Below are 8,382 nucleotides of genomic sequence, written 5' to 3'. Positions count from 1 at the left end.
TAATAATTATAAATAAATAAAATTAAATATTTCTTCCCCTTCCAACTATTGAGACATATGGACTATGATAAAGGATATTACAAATGGGAGTGTAAATTCACTTGTGAAATTGAGAATAGATGGCATAAAAGACATTTTGAGGATCTATGAAATGGTCATATTATAGTTACTGGAGAACAGTGAGATCTGAATAATTAGACTATTAATTAGACTTCCAGTAATATTTATACCTAGGAAATTTAAATTTTAATAAGGTTTCTCATTTAATAATTGACTTAATTGTAACTGATTATAGTATAGTATGTTTTGATGATACTCCTGTGCCATAATACAGTAGCTTTTAAACTGTAGAAATTACTTTTTGATTACTGACCCAATGATACATGCACATTCATTTAAAGCCTACAAATCTTGTTAAACATGACTTATCCTTATTACATATGTGCACTCCATTTTCTTTCCTCTTTGGTACTATTTTATTAAAAAAAACTGTTGTCTGAGACTCATTATATTGATTAAATGGCCCACTAATGGGCCCTGATCCACAGTTTGGAGAACATTGTTCAAACAAAACTGGGTGATAATTTTTGAAAGCTAGAAATTCCTGGGTCTTAATAGGAATGTACAAAGACATCACTGAAATCAAGTTTCAAAAATATAAAGTGTTGTAGATGATAGTTACTAAATCTTTCTGGGATAAAAAAAGTCTCTGTAGTATGTAATTATAGAAATTGATCTCCATTTTTGACATTACAGTTAATGATTTAGTTTTCAAAAATAAGTGTTTTTTCTTTTCTTAGACAACCACTGTTGAGCTAATGCCAGAAACCAGTAACTGGGACACTTGCTGCTAATAGAAGCATGTGATGTAACGGCTAGCCATCACATCACAAATATCTTTACTGATTTAAATTTTGGAGAAGGCTGAAGACATGTATTGTAATGTAATTTTTATAGAGACTGAATAAAGCATTTGAAACACTGAGTCATTTCATATACTAAATTTGGAGTTTTTCATTTGAGATAACAAAGCAGTGGGAGATCAATGCTATGACAAGTAACATTTGACTATAAAATTTGATTTTTAAATTTCCATTTGTTGTAAATTTATACTTGTAAACAATATTGAATAACATGCTAAACATGAAAAGATACCTATGGGAACTTTCAATGCTTAATATCGATATGTTCTCAGACTACTTTCTGTGTTTTATCTAGTTTGGAGTCTTAAGGAGGTCATTTGGCTTTGTCAAGTCCTAAATTATTGGGCCATGCGGATAAGAGAATCTGATTTTCTGTTCTGTGTTTTGTAGATTCGTCAGTGGTCATCAAATTAGAAGTATTCCAGTGACCTATATTTCTATTCATATAATCAGATTATGTCTAATGTTTTCTGTATTTAGCAGCTCATTTTTATCTTTGTTAGTAGATATTACTATATCAAAATTGTAATTGTTTGTGAAAGCAAATAAATTATTTATATTCATTTATGCTCAAAATAATTTTAAAAGCATTATTTTGACGAATTCCTGTCTTTTTAATGTAGATATTTAAATAAGTTAGTAAACTGAGAATAATTACAGACTTGAATAGAAGTCATAAATATTTTATTACCATTTATTCACACATGTGGCTTTATGCTACATTAAATCTATGTCTGTTATTTTTAGTAGTAGATGGATTAAGGTTTCAGTTAAAGAGGCAAAATCTCTTGTAAAAATTAAAATATAAAGCAGTATAAGTAACTATGTTACAAAAAATTGTAAGCTGGATATTTCTGTGACTCTTCTCTCAGTAGTTTATATTTTAATGGGTGCCTAATTTTTAAGTTTTCAAGATGCATTTTCCGTTCTCTTCCTTGTAATTTTGAATCTAAAGCTTCTGTGAGGGAAATTTTCAGTTTTTGCCATTGACTGCATCTGCAGGTATAATACAATACTAAGATTATTCGTAGATCTTTTTAGCAGCTGGTATAATTTTAATGTACGCTCTGAATTTTGTAGCTAATTCTATTTCTAATCATATTTTTGTTTTTGCCCGACTACTAGAAAGTGCAAAAAATACATTTGCTTTGAATGGGTAATGAAACTCATGGTATATTGTTAGTATTATGTAGTTTTATTTCTAAGATTTTACTTCTCTGCTGATTTCTTTATGTAAATCTTTTCTTCATCCTTTTTGTAGTGCATGTATTACAAACTGCCCTAAATACATTTTATAACAAAGTTGGCTTTTAAATAAAGTGCTGATATTACTTAAGTTTTAGGATAGATTGCTTCTAAGAATATATTTATAAAGCCATTCAGTGGGAAAATAACAGTATTCTCTTCAGTGGTTCTTAACTTTTTTTTAAAGATCATATAATCTTTTGATATCAAACCTGTTGAAAACTATGGATTTTCTCTTTAGAAAATTCTCAGGAAGTCTATGGATTTCAGGTTAAGAACTCCACAGCTGTCTCCACTATTATTGATGGAGTCTGTTTTCATTAAAAGTAAGCAAGCAAAAGCAAAAACTGATTTGTAGAGGCACTTAATACTTTGTACTGTTAATTTTTTGAAATATTCTTTTCAAATTTGACAGTGCTTTTTAGCTATCTTTAGGATGCAAGTTACTCATTTGTTGATAGTAGAATTAATAGATTAAATTAATGCCCGTATATGGAAAATATAAGCAGTAGTCTCTTGCCTCTTATTTCTAGTCTTTGAATTTTTCGGTAGATAGAACCACTTTTAGTTATTTCAGTTTTAAATGCTTTAGGTGGTTACTTTTATGAATTTTAAATAATAAGCATACACTTTTCTCTTTCATACTATGACAAATTTTTGTATTTTAATTCTCCACTAAGAATGAAATTTTAGCTCACATACTCCCACTTTCTCTTCTGTCTTTAAATGTTTGGGTAGTTATTAAGTTTACTTCATCTGTTACTTACCGCTGACACTTGAAATAATGTTCTTACATCTCTATTTCTTGTTCTAGTAAATTTTTTGGTTATCTCTTAACTCCGTACTTTGCAGGATGCGAATATTCTTGCCCCATCCTTCCTTTTACCTTACCTATTCCCCTCAGTTTCAATTGTAGTATTATTTTAACACTGTCAAGGTTGGTTAAATTTATATTTTTACATGACTTTTATCTTGCATTTTTTCTTTTTGCTAAGGTTGAATTTAAAAGTTGAAACTCAGTTGTCTATCTTACAGTATTATGGCAAGCTTTTTTTTTTTTTTTTTTTTTTGAGAGGGAGTCTCGCTCTGCCACCCAGGCTGGAGTGCAGTGGCCAGATCTCAGCTCACTGCAAGCTCCGTATGGCAAGCTTTTGAATCAAGTAGTATGATAGAGTTGCTTTGCTTTCCTTTTTAATATTCTGCGGCTGCTTTTGGCCCCAGCTTAGGAAAATTTTCTTTTATGATTTCTTTTTTTAAATTTTCTCTGTTCTCCTTGTTAATTTTTATTATAAGTTGGAAGTTGGAGATATTGGATTATTTCCATCTTTTTTCTTTATTTTTTTAATGTCTTTATATTTTTGTTTTAAATATTAGGATTATTCCCCCACTTTGTTCTTGTTTATTCCATTTAATGCAGCATTATTTTGTTATTATATTTGTAAGTTAATTGTACTTCTCAAAAGCCCTTAGGGGCTAATTGTTTCAATTTTGCTGCTGTTTTAAAGTTCTCTTCTATTCTTCAAATGATCTGCTTCTCCAAGAGGTATTTTTTTTAATTTTTTTTTTTTTTTTTGAAAGAGAGTGTTTTTCATATTGTTAGCTTTCCTGATGTATCTAGTGGTACTTGATTGTCAGTTTATATTTGTGATTGAGGGACTAGGCTAGTATTTCTGGGTAAATGGTTTAGGTTTCTTTTGCTGTTCTCTTTGCTCTGCTGTTTTTTTTTCTTCATAAATTTCTTGGGATCCTGTACATGGATGGGGCTTATTGACTAGAAATGTTTAGAGATAGAAATAACTCATTTATTCATTTACAGTATGAATTAACTGTCCTAGGTGCCAGGCAGTGTGCTAGGTTCAGGGATCATGAAGTTACATATACTAGAGCCCTTGTCATCAAATAACAACAGGCAATTATAAAACTGCATATAATATAAGAATATCCTTAGAAATTTCCAAGTCTAATCCTTCTCTTTTATAAATATTAAAATGAGCTTAGACAGATTTAAGTGTCTTGCTCAATGCTATACAACTAAATAGGAGCTAAATGGGATTCCAGGACTACTTTTGTTTAATTCTGTGCTCTTTATAATAGTACTTAGTCTAGCAAGCAGCATTAAAGAGGTCTGGAAGCAGCTATCAAGGATCCCAAGACTTGGGAGAATTGGTGTGTTGCAGCAGGATACAAAGCTTGGGACTTAGGTATAAGAGAAGGTTATGCTACCTTATATAATACTCAATCTTAGGAAATCAGAGCTAGAGATTTTTCTTGAGGGCTTGAAGAAATAAGCAGCCATTTTGGAGAAGCCCACATGGCAAACTATAGGCAGCTTCTAGAAACTGTAGGCAACCTCTAGAAACTGACGGTGGCCTCCATCTGACAGCCAGCAAAAAGCTGGGGGCTCTCAGTTATACACTGCAAGCATATGAATTCTGCCCACAGTCTGAAGGAGCTTGGAAGAGGATTTTTTCCCCACTTGAACCTCCAGATGAGAAAGTGTCCTAGCCAATACCTTGAATACAGCCTGAGCAGATCACTTAGCTAAGCTGTGCTCAAGCTTTGATCCACAGAGACTGCAAGATAATAAGTTTGTGTTGTTTTAAACCTCTAAGTTTTTAATAAGTTGTAACACAGTAATAGAAAACTAATATACTTGGTCATGTCCACGTGTGTTGTGTTGTTCAGCATAGTGCCACTGTGTAATAAACACAATGCTTTCTCATCTAATTTGAGAACAAATAACACTCCATTGTGCATTAAAAGCACGACCGTGAAAGTCCACTTTCTCTATTGGTTTTGACATGATCTATATGCATTGGTAATAAAAAAAATAAGTACGATGTAGTGGTAGGTTATGTGTGTGGCACTACTGTCAAGTTATAACTATGCCACTGCTATCATTCTCTGAGCAGCAGTGTGAAGTGATAAGAGCACCACATATGGTCTCTGTCACAACTATTCAACTCTGTTCTTGTAGCACAAAAGCATCCATAACAACGTGTAACCAAATTAGCATGGATTCCTATGCCATTTTATTTATGAAGTCTAAACTTGGATTTCTTATCATTGTCGCATGTTATAAAATATTATTCTTCTTATAATCCCCCCCACAACTATGTAAAAATGTAAAGACTATTCTTAGGTCCAAGGTTCTATAAAAATAGGCAAATAGCTTGCAGGCTGTAGTTCCATGACTCCTGGTATAGACAAACATGGAGACAATTCTAATACTGCTTGGTAGTCGCTATCATAGGGAAAATATTATAACATACTAAGACTCTTACTAAGAAAATATTTTAATTAAAATTCAAATTTGTTAAAAGTATATTTGAAAAGTAAAAAAATACATTATTACAAGTTTATGAACACTTACCTGAATGTACTAAACTAGATGGAATAAAATAGGAAATGGCTTAGTTTCTCCCTAAGCACTATTGTCATCTGTATATTTTGATTATTTTCACTTCCCGACTCATGAATGATACCGTAGTTCATTTTCACTGATTTCTTGTTATGTATCTTTATAAGAATAGTTCTGTTTTCTCAAGGGATTACTTTTCAGATATCAAAATGACCTGTTCAAATTTTGATGTTCAATTTTAAGCTAACTCATCACTCTTTCTGCCTCTCCCTCCCTCCTAGTTTCAGACGTGGCACTTGACTCTGGATCCTCTATCGAGGAAGGGAAGTAGGTGTTATTTCTTCATTCTTCTTTCTTCCATTCTCCCATTCATTAGCTGCCCCTTGCTCCTCTAGGGTTCATGTGGGGTGAAGGAATAGGAAAGGGAAAAGGCAAAAGTCCTTTATGTGCTTTTAAATGCTTCTATTGTGGAACAGTTTTGGTTCCCCAGAGTCTTTATATGGACCTCTTATGTAAAATGAACCAACCCACCTACACATATTTCTTTATATAAGTATTTATATGCATGCACAAGCATTAAAAACTTTGGAGCATACACATTGAATGAAAACTAATGATTCTCTCTGACAAGGGCAGGTGGGATGGAGGTCAAGGGGTATGGTTATCCCAAGGGATATTTTTACTTCATTGTAATATTGGAATTCTTATTACATGTAGCATGCGTTTTTTTGGTATTTGATTAATTGAACATAAATGAAAAGCTTTATATTGAAAATAACATGAACATTTGCCAAAAGAAAATTACTTCCTTCTAAATTGAAAAAGTACAGAAGGGATTGTTTTAAAAAAAGCTTCTTAAAGCTAGATAGGAGGAATTAGTTCTAGTTTTCTGTACCACTGTAGGGTGACTATAGTTAACAGTAATGTGTAGTTTCAAATAGTTAGAAGGAGTATATTGAATGTTCCCAACACAAAGAAATCATAAATGTTTGAGATGATGCCTATGCTAATTACTCTGATGTGATCACTTTATAGTATGTGTATTGAAACGTCACCATGTATCCCATAAATATGTACCATTATATGTCAAATAAAACTTCTAAAATAAAATATTAGGTTCATTATCTATTAAAAAAGTGGCATTAAAAAAAGAAATAATGGGCAAAGGACATGAATAGACATTTTTCAAAAGAAAATATCCACATGGCCAATGGCATACGAAAAAATATTCAGCATCACAAATCATCAGGGAAATGCAAATTAAAACCACAATGAGATATCATCTTACTTCAATCATAATGACTGTTACTAAAAAGACAAAAAAATCACAGATGTTGGTGAGGATGCAGAGAAAAGGGAATTCCTATACACTGTTGGTGGGAATGTAAATTAGTGCAACCTATGTGGAAAACAGTATGGAGACTTCTCAAATAACTGAAAATAGAACTACCACTGGATCCAGCAATGTCACTACTGGGTATCTACCCAAAGGAAGAGAAATCAACATATCAAAAAGATACTTGCACTCCTACGTTTACGGCAACACTGTTCACAATAGCGAAGATACAGAATGAACCTAAGTGCCCATCAAAGGATGAATGTGTAAAGAAAATGTAGTGTATATATATAATAGAATACTATTCAGCCATAAAAAAGAATGAATCATGTCTTTTGCAGCAACATGGTTAGAACTGGAGGTCATTATCTTAAACAAGCTAGGAACAGAAAGTCAAATATCACGTGTTCTCACTTATAAGTGGGTACTAAAAATGTTTATCTGTGGACTTAGAGAGTGGAATGACACACAGTGGAGACTTGGAAGGGTGAGGGGGTGGGAGGGAGTGGGATGATGAGAAACTAATTAGTGGGTACAATGTACATGTTTTGTATGATGGTAAAAGCCCTGAGGTTGACCATATGCAATCTGTATTTGCAACAAAATTGTACATGTACCCCATAGATTTGTATAAAAACAAAAGCAGTATTTTAATGTAAGTTTTACAATAATGGTATACTGGGGAAAACATACATGTCGAGATGAAACACGCAATTTTTTGTGTGTGTATGGGAGCAGTTGTTTTTAAAAATCATGTTTTGAGATGCAATTTACATACAATGCATAGATTTTAAATATAGTTTGATGAGTTTTGGCAAATGTATATATCCATGTAATTTCCTTCCAATTAAGATATAGAACATTTCTTTCCTCCAGAAAGTTTCCTCATGACATTGTACAGTCAAATTTCCCACCACCCTACTTAACCGCTGATAGGATTTCTATCACCGCAGCTTAGTTTTGCTGATTCTAGAGCTAAATATAACTAGAATCGTGTAATAGGTAATTGTTTATGCCTGACTTCTTTTACTCAGTCTAATATCTGAGAAATTCACCATATTGTTGCATGTATCAGCAGTTTGTTCCTTTTTAATGCTGAGTAGTCATCTATTATATGACTGTACCAATTTGTTGATTCTTCTGTTAATGCACATTTGGATTGTTTCCAATTTTTGACTATTACTATAAGTGAGGCTACTGTAAACATTAGTGTACAAGTCTTTTTCTAAACATGCATTTTTATTTCCGTGGGTAAACATCTAAGAGTGGTATTGCTAGGTCATAGGATAGGTGTGTATTTTACTTTGTAAGAACCTATCAACCTTTTTTCCAAAGTCATACTATTTTTTACTCCCACCAGCACTTTTTTTTTTTTTTGAGACGGAGTCTCGCTCTGTCGCCCAGGCTAGAGTGCAGTGGCGCGATCTCGGCTCACTGCAAGCTCTGCCTCCCGGGTTCACGCCATTCTCCTGCCTCAGCCTCCCGAGCAGCTGGGACTACAGGCGTCCGCCGCCGCG

The 8,382-nt window shown here is 32.9% G+C and overlaps 1 protein-coding gene across 12 annotated transcripts in view; it reads left to right on the top strand.

The window, feature by feature from the left end:
* Positions 1–8,382, top strand: part of CSNK1G3 (casein kinase 1 gamma 3) — a 106,341-nt gene that overhangs the window by 18,923 nt on the left and 79,036 nt on the right. Inside the window, exon 2 of one of the 12 annotated variants that reach the window (XM_017859730.1) lies at positions 5,811–5,856. The exons of the other annotated variants lie outside the window; for them this stretch is intronic. The gene's annotated coding sequence lies outside the window, so the exon portion shown is untranslated. The remainder of the gene's footprint in view (positions 1–5,810; positions 5,857–8,382) is intronic. 12 annotated transcript variants of the gene reach the window in all.

Source organism: Rhinopithecus bieti, unplaced genomic scaffold (genome assembly GCF_001698545.2).
Source record: "Rhinopithecus bieti isolate Rb0 unplaced genomic scaffold, ASM169854v2 scaffold_48739, whole genome shotgun sequence".
Taxonomy (NCBI): Eukaryota; Metazoa; Chordata; class Mammalia; order Primates; family Cercopithecidae; genus Rhinopithecus; species Rhinopithecus bieti.
Note: the sequence above shows the minus strand (reverse complement) of the source record. Positions and strands in the feature narration are given on the sequence as shown.